The following is an 18496-nucleotide window of genomic DNA, read 5'->3' on the forward strand; positions in this document are numbered from 1 at the left end:
AGCCTCTTTTGTGAGTAATTTACTTCACTTGCATCTCTTACTTTCTTCCATCTTCTTTGTATGTGTGTGTGTTTATTATTTTTTATTATTTAAAATAATTTTTAAATTTAAATAGATTCTGATCACATTCTTCCCCACCCCAAGTCCTTCGAGATTCTCATCTCCTCTCTACCCATCCAACTTGAAGTTCTTTCTAAAAAAAAACCCAATATAACAACCCCCCAAAACCCAAAACAAAATAAAATAATGTCCTCCCCCCCCACCCCTGCACCAAACTGTAACCAAATAAAAATACACACACAATAAAACTATGTGCTGTATTATATGTTGTTAACTATTCTTGAACATGAGACCTGTCCTGGAGTGATTGATATGCCCAGGTCATTCTAATGGAGAAAACTGATTTTCCCTCTCCTAGAAGATATAAAGGACAGTTCAGTTGTTAACCTCTACCCTAGTGGCTAGGTTTTCATTCATTCATTTTTTAAAAAAATACAAGAAAATAAAATATAATGAGATAAAATAAAAACTATCATATCCAAGTTGGACAAGACAAACCAACAGAAGGAAAAGGGTCCAAGAGAAGGTACAAGAAACAGAGACCCACCCTTTTGCACACTCGGGAATCCCATAAAAACATGAACCTAGAAGCCATACTATACACACAGAGGCCATGGTGCCTACCTGTGCAGACCCTGTGCGTGCTCCTTCAGGCCCTGTGAGTTCGTGTGTGTCTTGCTCATGTTGATTTAGAGGAACGTGTTCTCCTGGTGCCCTCCATATTCTCCAGTCCTCACACTTTCTACCTCCTCTTTCAGATGGGGTCCCTGAACTCTGAGAGGAGGGGTTTGATGGAGACATCCCGTGTTGGGCTGTGTTCCAAAGTCTCTCACTCTCTGTGTGATGCCTGGCTGTGGCTCTGTGCTTATTATTTTTACTTCTTCCTTTCCTCTACTCTGAGTATTGAATTGTTTGGATTTTTGCCTTTGGTATTTTTGTGTAACAGAGATTTCTTTCTCATGATCCTATTCCTTTGTTCTTTCTTCCTTTTCCCTAATTCTACTGAAATCTTTTAATCCTAAAAACAGAATTTTCCCATTTAATAGCTTTGTTCTTCAATTCTAAATAGTTTTGGGAACAAACTTGAGGATCCCTTGGCAGAACTTGTTGCTAGTGACACAAATTCTGCATTAAGGTTTTTCAATTCTAACTCTGTGGAACCTGAGTTGAGTTAATATTTGTTTGGTTCCTGAAGAACTTGGAGAAATCACAGTTAACACTGAAAAACTGATGAAGCTGCAGGTTTAGCATTCACATGAAAAAAACATTGGTCAGAAGAAACTGACTGTAGACACAATGTGACCAGAACTTTCAAGCTCTCACCTCTGTGGTTTCCCTGCCAAGATAGACTTTACCCTGGAATTGCCCAAATCAACCTTTCTTGGCTGTAGCTTTTGTCAGAGGATGACATCACAGCAACAAGAAAAGTAACTGATGTCATAGGAAAAGTACAAGACACAGAGATTTCGTAGTCAGTTCCTTGCACTGATAGCATTAGTCCATGCATGAGACACAATCCCTCATGACTAATCACCCGGTAAGATGCCACGGTGACAAGCCAGTTTCGACATGCTTTTGAGTGGCAACATTCAAGCCATGAATGACAATTTGCTTAGTTTCCATTTGAATGTTTTCCTTTATGAGACTCCTAACACCATAATTTTTTTTTTTTGTAATTAGTTGTTTTTGTTTGTGAGACATGGTCTTACTGTTTAGCACAGATTATCCTGAAACTCACTATGTAGTCTAGGATGGCCTTGAACTTTCTGTAATCTTCCTTTCTAGTTCTGAGTTGAACCAACATGGCTGACTAATTTTTTTTTTTAATTTTACAAGTATCATTTCCTGAAAGTTGTAATACTTAGAATATTTAAACAAATATGATTCTAACTGAAAGCTTAAGGCTCAGTTTTCATTACTGATTGCCTTTGATTTTTGCCTAATACTAGTCTCTTGTATGTACACCATTTTCTAATCCTGTTAAATACTGTTAAGGGAAGGGATTATTTTGAGGAACATGAAAGCTAGGCATAAACATGTCAGTTTCCTCAAGTTCTAAAGTTAACAAATGTTCCTGAAAGGATTTGGGCTCATTCTTCTGCTCGGTGTCATTTGATATTTCTGTCCCACCAAGATTGACCCAAAGTGGAACCATAGTTACCTGTGGGTATTTAATTGTTATTATTGAACACCACAGTTGGCTTATCACCATATAGCTGGTTTGAGTTCTGTTTACTTTGAGATATAAGATTATAAAATATAATATAATATACATAAAATATAAGTTCTGTTTTCTTTCAATATAGCAGATAACTTTGATTTTCAACTACAGAGACGAGAAGAGTAAGTTCAAAGAAAACTCAGGAAAGAGCTCATAGACTGGTAGTTTATGTTTCACTAATGCTGTGTTTAATACTTTTTAAAATGTCCTATTTTATTTCATATGCATTGGTGTTTTGCCTACATGTATGTCTGTGTGATGGTGTCAGATCCACTGGAACTGGAGTTACAGACAATTTTGAGCCACCATTTGGGTGCTGGGAATTGAACCCAGGTTCTCTGGAAGAGCAGTCAGTGCTCTTAACTGCTGGACAACTCTCCAGCCTATATTTCATAGTTTTTTTTTTAATCAAGAAAATGTTTTGCATGTCTTGAAAGTGTGATTTGGTGGTGACATGACATGCTATTAGTCATTCTTAATGAAGTTAAGTGTAAGACTGCTAATCTTCCAATCTTAGGCCATTGGAATAGAAGAGTTATTATTTCATTTTATTGTGATCTATCATAGCACTGATTCTCAAGTATGTTTTTATTAAAATACTTAATCTCTGAAATATAGCCATAATTTAAGAAACCCATTTGTAATATATCTCTGATAATACTAGTCGCCTTTTTTTTTAAATCAGCATAATTTAACAACTATAGTGTTTGAAAGGTATATAAATACATAGTTCTATAACATTTTCCCCTTTTTAAAACCTACATTTCAAGCTGGGTGGTGGTGGCATGTGCCTGTAATCTCAGCACTTAAGAGGCAGAGGCAAGTGGATCTCTGTAAGTTGTTCAAGGCCAGCAGGGTCTACAAAGTGAGTTCCAGTTCAGTCAGAGCTGTTATACAGAGAAACCCTGTCTTGAAAAACAAAATCAAACAAAACAAATAAGCTACATTTCCAATTTTAAGGGGAAATTACTAAATAAATGTTCCATCTGTATTTTCTAGGCAGGAGGATCTGTCCCACCAGCAACTCCCAAATACCCGGCAGATGCTTCCCAAATTACCACACAGAGCCCTATATTAATTATAAATGTCAGCCAGTAGCTCAGGCTTATTAATAACTAGTTCTTTCACTTAAATTAGCCCATAATTCCTATCTATGTTTATCCATGTGACTTGGTACCTTTTCTTGGTACAACATGACATTCTCATCTTGCTTCCTTTGTGTCTGTCTGGCGACTCCCTAACTCTGTCCTTCCTCATCCCAGCATTCTTAGTTTAGTTGCCATGCCTATATTTCCTGCCTGACTATTGGCCAATCAACATTTTATTAAACCAATTCAAGTAACAAATCTTTACAGTGTACAAGAGAATTATTCCACATCAGTATTTATCTTTTAAAATCAAATGCCAGTAGCACAGAAGAGCATAAGCTATTCAGTAAAATGTTGGGACCAGTCTCTATAAATTAAAGCAATATGGAAAATATGTTGTTTTTCAAAAATCAAGGTTGGTGGGTTTTTTCATATTCATAATCGCTTTAATTATTACTCATAATATGAGTAGAGGTCGTAATAGGAGACCTCTGGTGATTTCTTCAAATATTTGCTTATATAAAAATATTTTTAGATGTTTCAAGGTTGCTTAAGCCATGTTCTTATTACTGAATTTGTCTACCTCATTCCATTTGCTTTTTTAGTTGTTAACTTATAAATGTAATAGTAGTTACTGAGAATATATTTTAAATAACAAATAAGTGCAGAATGCAATTGGGCAGTAGTCTCAATTTGCTCCTATAACCTCAATACCTAAAGAACATACTTTTTCCATTTCTTTGTTTTATAACCCATTTGAGCATATGTGCAAGCAAGAAGGTAGATATACTGGAAATATGCTTTGGGCATTCCAAACTAACACAGGGCTTTCTGTTCCTGTGGCTAGAATTGGAGTTTGTACTTCACTTATGTACCAAGCAGTTCTTAGTGCAGGGGAGTCCCAGAGCAGTGCACTTTGATGTAGCTAACTGTTTGATGAAGGCTAACATAAGATACTAGCAATCGTCATCTCATTCTTCAGAAAATCAGGTAAGACATGGGAAGAAGCTTATTTTGTTTATGCAGTTTTCAAGGTCATCTTTATTGCCATAACCTACAGAATTAAATTCATGTTAATTTATAAAATATTCTGAAAGGATTCCCTTGAATAACTTGTCAAATAGTAATTAATGCTCATTTTCCATATCTTTCTCTGTCACTTGATAGTTCCTTGATAACTAATAAGACTAAAATTAATGACCACTGCTTATTAGTGTTAATTTATATAGTAATGAATACTGAAATTATTATAATGTGAAATGGAGTGAAGTTTAATTAATGATGTTGGTTACATTCAAATTCTGTTTTGCTATACTTTATTGACGTAGGCTCAGTCTATGTATACTAACTAGTGCTACTTTTCATTATGTTCTGTTTATAGATTTACAAAAATTAATTTTTACTTATGCAATAAAAATGAGAAAGTTAATTTTATTTTAAATCATCTAATTGGGCTGCAGACAGTACTTTAGATATTTGCCAGCCTGCTGCCTCTTTGCAATGTAGTCAATAAACTATTCTTAAAAATACATCATATAATTGAAGAAAATCATATTTGTTAAATAAAATTTGTAACTAAAGCAAACACACTTTCAAATAAAATATATTGACATAAGACTTTGATCTTTTATATATTATATGCCTTACATTTATTCCCTAATTTATTAAGTTAGTAACTGATTTAGTTTATTGTTATAAAACAATAGTTGATACTGGGCAATTTGTTAATACCAGGAAAGTATTTCTCACAGTTCTAGAGGCTGGTGTTCAGCATTACGGTTTCAGTGAATTCTGTGCCTAGGGACAGTGTGGTCTCTTTTCCCAAGACGACAACTTGATATATGCTGAAGGGATGGAAAAACAAAAGGCCACAAACCATATAGTTAATTCTCTCCTGCCTGCTATTACTCTTCAACTTGCTCATAAGTACTGAGTCCTCAAGGTTTAATCACTTGTTAATGGCTATGCATCTTAATGTTGCCCTAAGGATTAAGGAGCAACAGAAATTTTGGAAGAGACACAAGCATACAAACTTCAGAACTTGAGTAATTCGGCAACAAAGCTACAAGTTTGTCTCATGTGATAACTTTTTAAAGATCTCCAGATCAAAGTCCATGTCATCTGTATGCTGTTTGTATCTACAAATGCTTCGAGGACATACACCCTATTATGCTAAATAGAAAGTCCTCCCATCAATATTTAGGCTTTCATGCTAAACAGTTTTCTCATAAATGTCTAAGATCTGAGAGAGCTCAGCAATTAAGAGCACTTGCTGCTATTGCAGAGAACCTGAATTCAGTTCTAAGAACTCACACAAAGGCTCAGAACTCTCTAAATCTAGCAGATATGACATCCTTTTCTGGCCTCTAGATTTATCAAACATGCATGTGGTGCACAAACATACATGCAGGCAAACAGTCATAGGCATAAGGCAAAAATACATAGATCTTGGAGAAAGTGCAATGTATATGAACCATGAATCATTATGTATTCCCTTCTTGGTATATTGTGATTCTCAACACTGCCTGGCATTTAACAAGAGCCTAAATAAATAGCTGTAGAATTAATGAATATTATTGGTAGCCATTATGGTAGGTAATACAGATTGAATATCTTTGCAAACTGACAGACTGGATCACATTTCTACCTAAATACATACCCCATTATCGTAAATAATTAAGGAAGAGAGGAGAATGCACAAGGAAGGACAGAAGGAAAAATGACCTTTGGAGATAAATAAGTTGATTTCTTTCCTGTTCTGTAATTGCTAAAATACATCACAAAAGCTCCAGATATGTCTTCCTTGTTTGCTGTAAGAGGTTGGACCAGGAGTGTTATAAGAAGCAAAGCAGAAACACTGAATCTTGTGATTTAAAATAGAGGACATTAGGCTGGGTGTGGTGTTGCCCATGATTAACCCCAGAACTCCGGAAGCAATATCAGGTGGATCTCTGTGAGTTCCAGGTCAATATGGACTACATAGTGAAGTCCAGGCCAGGAAGCTACACAGCAAGACCCTATCTCAAAGAAAAATAACAATCAATCACTCAATCAATCAATCAATCAAGTTCAGGGTTGATCACTTATTATTGGATACCGAGTTGGAGTCTCTTCCCCAAGGAAGACTGTCCCACTCTCAGCACTCCTTATTTCTTGTTGTGGAGTGATCTTTTTGTACTCTGTGAAGATGCGTCTTTGCCAAGGTGCCTTCTGATTGGTTTAATAAAGAGCCGAATGGCCAATGGCTAGGTAGGAGGAGGTTAGGTTGGACTTCTGGGACAGAGAGAGGAAGTGGAGATGAATCAAGGTGGGGGAGTTACACCAGAGGACACAGAGAGGAAACAGGAGGCCCAAGACGGAAGAGGGGTAAAAAGTCATAAGGCAATATTCAGATGAGTGTTAATTTAAGTTGGAAGAGCAAGTGGGACAAGCCTAAGCTGTAGGCCAAGCTTTCATAATTAAAAATACGTCTCTATGTCATTTTTGGTGAGGTAGTGGCCCAGAGAAAAGTCCAACTATAGTTATGTGTCATTCTTTATCTACAGACTGAACAGGTTGTTTTTATATATTTAAGAACACACACATACGTGCACAAACACACACACACACACACACACACACACACACACACACACACACACACACCTACAATTACAGAAAAATAGGCCATCCATGAATTAGAATGGAAACAATGAGTAAAGGGTGTGTGTGAGAAAAGGGTTGGAGGAAGGAAAGGGAAGGGGGCAAATGATGTAATTAAAATTCACATTTTAATTTGAAAAATGAGTGCAAAAATATCAAAGAAAATGCTGGAAACCTAACACACACACTCAGAGTGAAGCAGTTTCTTGGCCAGTTCTTCACCTTGTGATTCTCCTATTTCAGTGAGTGATCAGTTTGGAATAAATTGACCCATACTATCAAATCTGAGTACAAACAAGCAAATAGGCTTCACTAATGAATAGTGAAATTAGCATCCTCTAAGGTACAAAAATTAGAAGGCATCATGAGGATGAGAATCAGAAATCCAATCTTCAAATTGGGTAAGCCATTGTTTCAGTAGGGGCCTTTTAACATGTCCAAATTACCAGTAGATTAATTTACTGATTTTCAGTGAGATGTAGACAATCATGTTGATGCCACATTTCAGTTGAGACTATCATCACAATACTGTATGTCAGCTGACTTAGGTCTCATTCTCTACAAGGGAAATATGTTTGCCTCCAGCTGGAGAAAGGAGTATAGAAACTACAAAGATAATGGGAATCATTTAGAACACGGTCATTTCAGCTAATGAAGCACATATTTTATATTAATTATGGGAAACACCATGTCTTCTAATATGATACTTGTTCTTAAGGTGCATTCAAGTGAGATAAATTAATCAGGGCAAAGCAACCCATCAATCTTTTTTAACTCTTTGACATAGAAAGAAAATCAAGGCTAAGGAGATTCACTCTGTACTTATCAGACAAAGCATTTGACCGATGAAAAATGCAAGAGAAATACCATTGCTTATTCACAAAACTTCAGACTGCATGTACTGTAGGGGAAGAATAATTTCTGTGCTTCAATCTAAGCAGTTTCCATTTACCTGAGTTGTTTTTTGATAAAAGCTCATCTTTATAAAGTATTCTTACTCTGGAAATAGAAAAAACACGATGCACAAGAGTGGGGTTTCTTTCTTTTCACTTCTGTCATGGTAATTGCTCTTACATTAATGGATTTGGGATTGTTGACAGTCTATTAATTTTTATCATAAATAAAAATTTTAAACTATCCAGCACCTTATTTTCTACATGTTTCTTGAATGTTTGTGAATTTTTAGAGCAGTAAGAACTATTGGCTCAGATCTGTGTAGATATTGGAAGCATTATTGTGTGCACATATCTGCGGCTGATGCCTGGGGATGTGTGGTTACTCTCGTGCCAGAGGTGATTAGATTTAATTATTTCTCTGTGGACTTATTATTATTATTAATATTATTTGTAAATTGACAGCTTAGATTTAAGATGACTGTTGAATTTTAAAGGGACATTATGGAATTTTACACTTAAACCTTAAATTAGTATTAAATGTTAAACAAAATAGTGATTCATTTTGACATTTTTATACATCTGTATATTGTAATGATTTCATTTAACCCCTACTACCCACCTATGTCTGTAGGTGGAGCTTTCCTGTCCTGACTGCCTGCTCCCAAATAACATACTGGGAGACTTGATTACTTATAAATTCTCGGCCGATAGCTCGGGCTTATTACTACCTAACTCTTACTCTTAAATTAATCCATATTTCTTATCTATGCTTTGCCATGTGGCTCATGGCTTGTTTCCTCATTTTCTGCATGTCCTGTTTCCTCTGTGTCTGGCTGGCATCTCCTCTGAATCTACCCTTCTTCTCCCATCATTCTCCTAGTTTGGTTGTCCCACCCATAATTCCTGCCTGGCTACCAGGTGGTCAGCTTTTTATTAAACCAATCTGAGTGATAAATCTCCACAGTGTACAAAAGAATTATTCCACAGCATGTCTCTCTCTTCCCTACTGCTCATCTCTTTCCCTGCCTAGTCCCTTTCTACTTTCATACCTTTTCCCCATGTAGATTCCCCACCTGAGAGAAAGCATGTGCCACCTGAATTTCTCATTCTGGCTCATACATTTAACAGGATGGTTTCTCTTGTTCCATTCATTTTCCTGTTGAATAAATCATGATGGATCATGTTTTCTTTATTCATGGGCACTTATGCTAATTGAGTAATGTAGCTATTTTTAACATTTCAAATAAAAACCCAGTAGTCACTACTTTGGTCAAAAACTGAAAATGAATACATGATTTTAACAAAATTATGTCATTAAAAAGATCATATTTATGTCTTAATTTCTTACCAAAAGTCTCATAAGAATATGTTAATTATAATTTAAGTATGCCTTTCCGGCGGTGACAACCTCCATAGGAGAACATGCCTCTCACAAAGGATCTACTTCATCCCTCTCCAGAAGAGGAAAAGAGGAAACACAAGAAAAAAGCACCTGGTGCTGAGCCCCATTTCCTACTTCATGGATGTGAAATGCCCAGGATGCTGTAAGATCACCATGGCCTTTAGCCATGCACAAATGGTAGTCTTGTGTGTCGGCTGCTCCACTGACCTCTGTCAGTCCACAGGCGAAAAGCAAGGCTGACAGAAGGATGCTCCTTCAGGAGGAAGTAGCACTGAAAAGCACCTGATTCAAGATGAGTAGGAACCATCCCAATAAACACATTTTGGATATATAAAAGAAAAAAAATTAAATATGCAGAGGGGAACATTTTTATACTTTATAAGAATTTGAATTGAAAACCAGGAAAGTAAATATATGTTTAATTTAGATTTTAAGATTTTATTTTATCTATTTATTAATTTAAGTAATATTCTATATATTAATGTTAGTAAGCCAGCCAGCTATGTGGCTCAGCGGGTAAAGAAAATGCTATTAAATCTGGTAACCTAAATTTTATCTCCTGGGACCCATATAAACTGAGAGAACTGACTCCTACAAATTGTCTTCTGACATCCACATGCATGCCTCCACATGCATAAATGTAATAACAAATGTATTTTAAAGATTAATTTAAAGTGTATTATTTATTTTAAATGTGTGTGTAGGAATGTTTTGCCTTCACCTATGTATGTGTACCACTTGTGTGCCTGATGCACAGGGAGGCCAGAAGAGAGTGCTGGGTCCCATTCATAGCTATAGATGATTGTGAGCCATCACGTGGGGGCGGAGAACCAAACAGGTCCTCTGCAGGAGCAGCAAGCGCCCTTGACTACAGAGCCACCTCTCCTGGTCCTTGATTTAATGTTTCTAATTATGTGCATGCATGTTTGTCTGTGTGTGGCATGCGGACATGAGTGCTGGTGTCCGTAGAGGCCAGAGGAGGGCATTAGATTCCGTGGAGGTAAGTGTTAGCTGCCTCATGTGGTTGCTGTGAACCAAATTCCAGCATGCTACAAGAGCAGGAGTTGCTCTTAACTGCCAAGTCATGTCTCCACCTCTGCAAATGTTTTCAAAATACTAATTTTGTTTGAAATGTAACACGAGTTGCTAAACGGTCTTTTAGTAAAAACCCTGAGCCAGATATTGGGGTGAAAGCTGAAAGATTGGAAAGACAAAACAAGCCACAGCCACCTCACCTCCCAAACCCTCAGCCACTCTTGTTTCCACAAATCATCAGACTGAAGCCTCTGAGTCCTCACCCCTGAGGGTCTTAGTTGAACTGCTGCTTAGTTCCTGTCTCGTCACACCTTATATACCATTCTCCAGCCAGCCACGTGACTTCCTGGGATTAAAGGCATGTGTGCTTTCCAAGCAAAGGTGTGAGATCTCAAATGCTGGGATTAAAGGTGTGTACCACCACTGCCTAGCTCTGTTCTCAGTGTGGCTTTGAACTCACAGAGAGAGATCCAGGAGGATCTCTGCCTCCTGAGTGATAGGATTAAAGGTGTGTGCCACCACTGTCTGGCTTCTATGTCTAATCTAGTGGCTGGCTCTGTCCTCTGATCCCCAGGTAAGTTTTATTGGTGTGCACAGTATATCACCACAGAAAAGGGAGAAACCAATTAATGCTAAACTTGAAAATCTTTGGATTCGCAAGCCTTGAATACCCATGAAACTATTCTGTCACCTCCCGTATTTAAAAAGATAAAGTCTACTTGGTCTGTATGATAAGAAACTTAACTGTAGCAGAATTGTTAGAAGATCTTATTAATAAAAATAAATCTGGAGCCAGATATTGGGGTGAATGCTGGAAGATCAGAGAAGCAGAACAAGCCACAGCTGCCTCACCTCACCAGTTCCTCAGCTGATCCTGTTACCTCAGACTGGAAGCCTCTGTTTTTATCCAGAATGAATCTCAGCTGAACTGCTGCTCCAAAGCCTGAAAGCTTAACCAGCTAAAAGCTTCTAGTTTCTGGTCCTCACGCCCTACATACCTTTCTGCTTTCTGCCATCACTCCCTGGGATTAAAGGCTCACTTCTTGGGATTAAAGGCATGTGTCACCATGCCTGGCTGTTTCCAATATGGCCTTGAACTCACAGAGATCCAGAGGGATATCTGCCTCTGGAATGCTAGGATTAAAGGTGTGAGTGCCACCATTTTCTAGCCTTTGAATCTAGTGGCTGTTTTGTCTCTGACCCCAGATAAGTTTATTAGGGTGCACAATATTTTATAAAATGTTCTAAGTTTTGACCAAAATAATTCAAACTGTATTTGACTTACAGTTTCAGCCATGAGTTAGTAACAGAACTGATTAATTTTGTTACTTGTTTTGAAGTTAACAAAGCTCTCAAACTAATTCATTGATTGTAAGCTTTCACCATGCAGTTATTGATTACTTGCTGAGAACAGATGAGTCAACAATCTCAGCTTCATTTATTAAAATGAAGAAAGCATGGAGCCAGCCTCGAGGAGAGTAAGTGGATGGAATTCAGTGTGTGTGTGTGTGTGTGTGTGTGTGTGTGTGTGTGTGTGTGTGTGTGTGTATCAGATTGCAACAATATGTATGGGCTGTACTGGGAGACTAGAGGAGGTAGGAGAATGCACAAAGCAGGAAAAAGGATGAATTCCTCATGAGTCAGAATGACTATAATTTAGTCAGAGATAGAAGCATTCCTGAAAGAATAATATGTACAAATTCATGTAGAGGTAAGACTTTTTCAAGGTCCAAATTCTTGCAGAGCACATGCATTGCTCACTCTTAGTCATAATATTTTATGTACAATGAAAAGGCATCTGATAAGTAAAAAACAGTATTTTAATATTACAGGCGATGTGCATATGCACATACATACATGTGTACATATGTGTGTAACAGTGACCATATCAGGATTTTTAGATCCTAATATTTGCTTGAATGAATGCAATATAAATTCTTGGAAATTTCACACAACCTATTTATACAAAACAGTGGATCTCTAGTAGATACAGTTTTGTCCTCAAAGAGATGCTTGGTACTGTATACAGATATTTGTGGATTCACAACTGAATGCTTGCTTCTACTATGAGGAACAGAGTCAGACATGCCTGCCAGTGTCTGACAATGTGTAAAACACACTCACACCAAAAAAATTGCCCAGCCCAATGAATATATCAGTAGTGTTGAAATGAGAAAGCCTGCTATGAAATTACTGAGGAATATGTCTTATAAAACACCTGGACATTTATTATTCATATTTGCAAATATCCTCTATGCATCATAATTATTTATGTTCCTGTGCATCTGTTTCAGTTTAAGTGCTAGCCTCTTTTCTGTGAGTCCTCTACCTGTATGCTCCTCATCTTATCTCTATTCAAAAGTTCTCATTAGGCAGGATTTATGTTTTTCATTCTTACTGCTGTTGCTTGCATTACACTTTAATAAAGAAGTATAATCTATATGTTCTTCCCCTGTATGACTTTATGATAGTCTGCTTGAGTTTTAAGATTCTCTCACACTGATGTAAATAGCCGTATTTTGTTGTTTTCACTACTGTATATTACTGTACGAAGCAGGCCATATTAATTTTATAAAGCCGCAGACCTATTCTTTTGATGGACATCTGGGCTGGATTCAGAAATTTCTGGGGCAAGGAACTTGATTTTTATCAATATATGCACTTTTCTGTGTGACATGGTGACATTGGGTTTTAAGTTCTGTAAGACTGCAAGTATCTGTGTATCTCTCTATGTGTCCTCTCTCTATGTTTCTCTTTCTCATCCTTTCTTTCTCTCTTTGAAGCAGATGCTTGCTGTGGCATCTCATGTAGGCCAGGCTGGCCTTGAACTCGTGACGTAGCTTAGGATGAACTGGAATTGCTGATTCTCCTGTCTATACTTCTCAAGTGCTATGATTGGAAGCATGAATCACCACATGCAGCTCTTCTTTAGGGTATATACTTCCTAATAGAATTTCTAACCCAAAGGGCATAAGAATGAATGTTATGAACAATATTTTTCCAAAGGTTATCCTCATTCTTAAGGCCACCTCTATGTATGTGTGAGTGTTCCCTTGGTCCATATATTCACTAACACTTTGAATGATCCGATTTCATTAGTTTTACTAATTTGTTATAGCTCAGATAAAATCTCGCTGAGGTCTTAAGTATGTTTTTTTTTCCAGGTTGTACATTTTTATAAGTTTATTCCCACCCATATGAATATTTTCATAGTAAAACTCGAGCCAAATTTCTTGTCTTTGACATTGGGATATTTGGATTTTATTATTGACTTATTATATTTCTTATATATTTACCAATCTTCTTGTGCAATGTCAAGGATTAATTATCCCAAGAAATATCAGTGGTTCCCACTTCTCAGTTTCATCAGAGACCTTTAATGAATGAATAAGTTCTCTGATGAATGTATCATACAAAAATATATTCAATCATAGAATGAGATATCCATTCTGTTTGTTATTCTTTGATTTAAAATGCGTGCATACAAAATACCTTTTAAAGGTCATGTGTCTCCTTAATAAATAAATAGAATATCTCTCATTCTATGACTGCTACCTGTATGCTTCTCACATAATTTCTTCTTTAAACTTAGAATATATTATGATGTGTACTTGTGGCAAACAATTGTTTAAGCAATTTGAACAATGAACACAGTGAAGAGACTAACAACTCTGATGTCTCCAACATGGTGAGAGGTCTAATTCCTTTTCCATATGTAAGCACCCCATTAATGTTTGTTAGGTACCCAACATGTACACAGAGATCAGAAAATTCACCTACTGGAATTGAAAAAAATAACAAAATAGTTTGATCAGATCTTTAAATCAGGGGTGTTGATTCACACAAAGTATTACATGTCATATTCAATTGTGACTATAGGTGCTACCATTTCTCCAATTTATAGGTGACCTTCAGAGTCAGTCCCATGTGTGTTTAATATTACCAGGAGCTAGATAAACGGAGACGGTTGATTTCCTTGGCAATGAATGTTTCTTTAACATATTTTCTGTGGAATGATTTGTGTAACCTCAAACAATGTAAATAAAACTGTGGTCTTTACTTTGCAAAACTAATGGACTAGGGTAAATATATTGCAGAGTAGGGAGAGGGTGCTCAGACATGCCAATGTTAATAACATAGATGGTTGAGGTTGTTTGATTTAAACTAGGATACCCTTGATTCTGAAAATGAAAATGGCTAAACATGATTATTTACAATTCAGAGTTGAACTGAAATTGGCAAGGCAGTGAATACATAGCAGAAATGGAGTCAGGAAGGATTACTTTCTTCTAATGTTCCCATGATGATCACATTCTGGGAAAATAAGTGATCATCACTCATGTTTCTGGCATTGGTGCTGAAGACAAGACCTTGTGAAGTATTTGTCTGGGGTCTAAAGAAAATGGATAAGGGAGGACTGGTCATTTAAAAACACTATTTTACCTTTGGTATTGTGGCCACAGCTCATGGATTTGGGTGTGAAGAAAGAGGAGTAGTACATACAGAAGATAAAACTTCGACGTAAACTGGAGGAAAGGTTAACAAGAGCAGAACTTCCCCTCTTTTCAGTAATAAAGAAAATATCCAACGATGAAAATGAAATGATTTGAACACTCATACTTTTATGTCGAGGAAATTATGTGTTGACACACTTAAAAGAGGGGAAATATTTTGGTGCATTTAATTATCAAACTAATAAGTAGTGAAGATTCCAATTCAGAGTTCTCTGCCAGCTGATACCCTTGACTCTTAGCTGTAGCCTTATAGTATAAAACAGCATCATCACAGTATTTATAGAAAGTGAGAGTTGCCTTAGTTTGTTGAGGCATTAAATAAGATTAAATGTTAAAACATAAATAAAGCCACTTGCAAAAGTAAAATTCTTAAATATGATTATTTATGATTCAGTGCTAAGCTGAAATTTGCAAGACAGTGCATGCATAGAAGAAAAGTAGGGATGAGAAAAGTTAGAATATTGGTGTGAATGTTTCCATCTGACTTCCATATGAATTTTTATTGTGTGACAAAAGATAAATTCCAATATAAAAATTTTGTCTTAGGCTGTAAAAAAATCTATTAAATTGAGATATTAATACGTTTCTTACTTGCCAATTCTGAAGGGGTCCAGACTTTCTAGGAGGCACACACTATGTTAGCAGTTCCCTGACAGAAGCAAACCCTTTTCCTGTGTTTATTTCCAATCCTGTTGTGATACAGAAGGAGAGATGTAAGAATCAAACATGTGGTTGAGCCACATCTATAGGATAAAGTGGGTCAAGGCCTTGAGGCATAAGCAAGTAATGGGGAGTATCACCCTTATCATTTCTTGCTCTGGGAATGTGAGCTGGGTTCTATACTCAGAAAACAGTGGATAGTCTAGGTAGGAACATTGTCCCAGTGCATCTGGGGACAATGCATCAGTGCCTATGGCACGAGGGGCTACAATTCTCAGCTTTAGTAAGAACCCAAGTGCCCAAGGTTGGTGGGCACCAGAGGGTCATAGCCTTATAGGGTAGTATGCATATTTGAGGCCACAAACATATTAGAAGTGGCCAGATGAACCTAGGACCAGAGATCACAGCTCAGAACCAGAGATCAAAAGATCTTTTCACTACCTATAAGTATAGATGTGAAAGACTTAGGGACTTTCTCAAGACTGTCTATCAGGAGAACAGGAGAACGTGTCTGAATAATCCACCAGGTGAAAACCCCACCTTCTTTAATAGAGTCTTAGTCATAAATAGATTGATGTAAATGTGTTTGACTTCTTATGAAAAGATAAGTCTTAGATAATAATAAATTATACATGTTTATAAGTTAAAGTCCTTTTTTTCCCCAATGAAGTCAAGTCTAAAGTGGAGAAAACAAAGTCATTACATATTTTCATCCACCTAAAAGTTACAGCATCCATATGAGTGATAGTTGTGATCTAGTTCCTCTCAATTCTGTTCCTCTGAACACTCCTCCATGTTGCTGTGAAAATGGAGAGAGGAAAGGCCTGGGGACAGACAGTGCTATAACTAAGTAAAGAAAGATTGATCCAGGAACAAAGACAGGAGAAGGTGAGACTACAGCTCTGGTCTGTGAGCCACGCTGGAGCCACATACGGAAGGGATACTCTACAGAGGGTAGCAAAGTTCAATCCCCTAATCTGGCTGCTTCCTCCAGACTGAGAAATGCTACCAATTCCTCATTCCTCTCTAGTTTATTTTCTGTTGAAAGATTGATGATTACTTTAGCATCCGAGTGGGTGGACTTTTTCATATGTCTGCTGCAGTAAGCCTACTGGAGTCTGGCAGCTTGCCTCACCTGGCAGCTAAGAGGCAGGATATACCCTACTGAAACTCTGTGGGTGGAAGAAAATTTGCCTTGGCCCGTGTTTGCCTTAGAGAAACCCACTAACCACCATTTCTAGCAGCAACCAAGAAGTTTTGGCAAGCAGCCAATTTCCAAAGGTTAAATATAAATCTTTAAATATGATTTGATAAGAATATAATACCATGCATTCTTCATTTGGGGAGCATTTAAAACAACAGGAGTCTGATCTTAGCAGACCAGGCCAACTTTTGTACCATAAGTTGCCTTCCTTATTTAGGCCACAGATGACGACTCTACTGTGAAGTTGAGAATTCATATACTAATTAGAGCTAATGGCATTGCTGCATAAAGTGTAGACTTTGTTAAAATGCTAACAGCAGTTTGGCATGCTGGATCAGAAATAAGGAAACACAGATCAATGGTTGTGCTGATGGCATCTCTCAGAGTGGGACTTTATGTTGTGCATGAAGGTGAATGAGGCACATTTCTAGTAACTGTGACTGTCTAACCATTAATTATGTAGTAACTGGCAATAGACTAATAATTATAAAATATTTAATTTTAATGTTTATTAGAATTCAGAATTCTTATAAGATTATTTGGAGCCAGTTAATGTTTTTAGGTTTTTCAATCATTGGTGTATACACACACACACACACACACACACACACATACACACACACACACAGAGAGAGAGAGGCGATTGAGCTGCCCATAGCTTCCAGTTGTTGCTATTCTTCTGAGATGAAGCATTATGTTTGCTTCTTGCTTCTTCAATTAATTTTACCACTCACTTTTTAAAAAAGCAACTCTGGTGTCATCAAAGAACATTGGCCTAGACTTTATAACAGATTTTTACCTGTTATTCATGGTGACTCCCATGCAAACAAGCCGTCTCTCTATTGATATATAACATAAATATACTAAATCCAGCAAGGTCTGGAAATTATGTTTCCTATTAATGCACTTATGGTTCTCATTTCTTCAGTTGATAGCATTTGTTAGATGATAGCAAAGACTTAGGACTTAGGTTGTCTTCATCAACCTGAGTATCTATGAACTTAGAAAACAAAGTTAAGCGCTGAATTTTTTTTCATCAATTACTATTTGTTCAAGTCAAAGAGTCATTGAATCTCGATTTTTCAAAAAGGAGTGACTAGGGCTGGAACAACAGCTTGGTGGTTAAGCTGTACTTCAGAGAATCTGGGTTCAATTCACGGGAACTGCGTGGTGGCTTGTAACTTCCTGTAACTCCTCTCCCAGGGAATCTGGCCTCCATGGGGACACTAGGCATACATGCATGTGGTGAACACAAATAAATGCAGGCAAAACACACATACGCATAAAATAAATGAAATAATTAATTAATTAAAAAGAGCAACCAATCATCTAAGGTGCCATGAAACTCAGATAAGACACAGGTACTATAAAACTATGCCATGCAAATCCTTCCATTTATGTGTTACTAAAGACAACTAGAAGGCTTAGATTGAGGTCTTCTTACATTATCATCTCAGCTCTGCTGTGTATTAGCAGTATGTCTTTGGTGAAACGAGTGAAATCCTGTGTCAGTTTCCCCTAAAAACAGAATCTACAAGGTTGAGTTGGTCCTGGCACTAGTGACACAACACATAAAGAATACTTAGAAAGAAGTGAGTGTGTTGATGCATGCAGATTTAATACCTGACATTTGTTATGTTATCTGGTGTTCAGAGCACTGTACAGGGGACATTTTCTCTTTCATCATTGACGCTTTCACACCTTCCCAAGTGGAACAATCTTCCACAAATCCCACAGGTAAATAGTAATCAGCCTGGAGTTTAGAGATGATTAT

The 18496-nt window shown here is 37.0% G+C and overlaps 1 protein-coding gene and 1 pseudogene across 1 annotated transcript in view; both read left to right on the forward strand.

Annotated features, from left to right (window-relative positions):
* Window positions 1-18496, forward strand: part of Sema3e (semaphorin 3E) — a 251694-nt gene that overhangs the window by 60001 nt on the left and 173197 nt on the right. The gene's annotated exons all lie outside the window — the stretch shown is intronic.
* On the forward strand, window positions 400-9659 carry LOC143272288 (small ribosomal subunit protein eS27 pseudogene; annotated as a pseudogene).

Source organism: Peromyscus maniculatus, chromosome 3 (assembly GCF_049852395.1).
Source record: "Peromyscus maniculatus bairdii isolate BWxNUB_F1_BW_parent chromosome 3, HU_Pman_BW_mat_3.1, whole genome shotgun sequence".
NCBI classification, from domain to species: Eukaryota; Metazoa; Chordata; class Mammalia; order Rodentia; family Cricetidae; genus Peromyscus; species Peromyscus maniculatus.